Consider the following 2,157-nt stretch of genomic DNA (forward strand, 5'->3'; position numbering starts at 1 on the left):
CGTTTCCAGCTTTGCATTACTGGCACTCGTGCCAGTAGCATGTGAACAAAACATTGGACTGACTCCTGTGTAGGTGGCACGTAAAAAACACCATTTGAGCGTGGCCGTTGCCAGTACCGCCAGACTGGCTCTCGTGCCGGTGGCACGTAAAAAGCACCCACTACACTTTTGGAGTGGTTGGCATTAGGAAGGGCATCCAGCTGTAGAAACTCTGTCAGATCAGACTGGAGTTTGGTGTAGCCATCTGGTTCGCCAGTCCCCAGTCAAATTGTCCAACCCATGCTAGCATGGAAAGCAGACGTTAAATGATGATGATGATATATATACACACAACATACACACTCCATAATGCCCCTGTCAGTGTAAAGCAGCTGCTATTGACACTATAAATATGATGTCAGAAATTCAGCATGTGCATGTATATATTATCTATGTGAGTTAATGTATTCACACATACATACATACATACATACATACACAATGCCATAATCAATATAACAATATATGTAGTTGTTTTGCTATTGAATATTTATGCTGAATGTTGCTTTAGCTTGAAGGTTACCATAATTCAAACACTGTTACTTGTTCAGCTCCAGGTCAAATGCCATTGAGTTGACATATCGACCCAAATGGTTCCAGATGTCTAGAACCATATTATCCAATATGGTCCTAGACCTTTCTTTGAGGCAGTTGAATATGAATTGAGGATGAGCTTGCTGTTGTTTCTAGCTACTATGTAGAGATAATTTTATTGGTTCATTCTGCTGCCACTTTTTCATTTTATGCTGAAGCCAATGAAAATATGTGACTATCAAATCAATAAATTATCCCAACAAAAAAAATTATCTTTTACTAAAACTCATACTGTGAACGATTATATAGTTAGGCATGCAGGGATTGTTCTGGAAAACGCAAAATCTTAAACCAGTTCAAATATGTTTGGGACATATTTGGCCTGTGAAAAGACTATCTTCATTGCAGTTTGCCATGTAGAAAATTCATGCTTTAGGCAACAGGGATAAAACACCAACAGTTATTTCAGAGCAGCCCTTGTGGATTGATGAATGCATTTCAAGCTCCTTAGCTATAATCAGCCCTGGACATCAAGGATGACAACTCTTAAATAACTATAAAAAAAAAACAGTATCAAATATCTACTGACTGCATATGAATGGCTGACAGACTCACTGACGATGGCTAAAGACCTTAAAATACATTTATCAGTCACACAAGATTTGCTCTGAAATGACTGGTGGTGTTTTATCACTTGTTGCCTGAAGTGAGAATTTTCACTGCAGCAAGCCACAGTAAAAATTGTCTTGTTACTAGTTAAATATGTCCCAGACATAACTTGAACTGATCCAAAAGTTTCTCTAAACCTATTATACACCCCATGCTTTGCTAAGTTTCCTAATTATAAATGCCCCACCACCACCTTTTTTTTTTTCATTCCTATTGTAATTTAAATATTATATAAACCCACTGAAAGTTAATCTATGAGTTATAAAAAGACCTCTGTTGTCAGATCAGGGATAAATTATGTTAATCCTTTAGCATTCAGATTATTCTGTCAAATGTACAATAATCCCTCGCCATATCGTGAGTTATTATTTAAGCTGATGTCGATTCCTCTTTGATGTTGTTTTGGCATTTATAATAAAATAGATTTATTAAAATTATTTTTTTAAATATATGCAGTACAGTACTGTTTCTACTTCACGAATTTTCACCTATCGCAGGGGATTTGGAGCATAACACCCGCAAAAGTCGGGGATTACTGTAATGCTTATTTGTTTTGAATTAATCTCTCTTTTACTCTTTTACTTGTTTCAGTCATTTGACTGCGGCCATGCTGGAGCACCGCCTTTAGTCGAGCAAATCGACCCCAGGACTTATTCTTTGGAAGCCTAGTACTTATTCTATCAGTCTCTTTTGCTGAACCTCTAAATTACGGGGACGTAAACACATCAGCATCGGTTGTCAGGCAATGTTGTGGGGGACAAATACAGATACACAAACATATACACATATACATATATACGACGGGCTTCTTTCAGTTTCCGTCTACCAAACCCACTCACAAGGCTTTGGTCAGCCCAAGGCTATAGTAGAAGACACTTGCCCAAGGTGCCACGCAGTGGGACTGAACTCGGAACC

The 2,157-nt window shown here is 38.1% G+C and overlaps 1 protein-coding gene across 2 annotated transcripts in view; it reads left to right on the forward strand.

Moving 5' to 3' along the window:
* LOC106874902 (uncharacterized) overlaps positions 1 to 2,157 on the forward strand; it is a 51,956-nt gene that overhangs the window by 41,411 nt on the left and 8,388 nt on the right. The gene's annotated exons all lie outside the window — the stretch shown is intronic.

Source organism: Octopus bimaculoides, chromosome 1, assembly GCF_001194135.2.
Source record: "Octopus bimaculoides isolate UCB-OBI-ISO-001 chromosome 1, ASM119413v2, whole genome shotgun sequence".
NCBI lineage: Eukaryota > Metazoa > Mollusca > Cephalopoda > Octopoda > Octopodidae > Octopus > Octopus bimaculoides.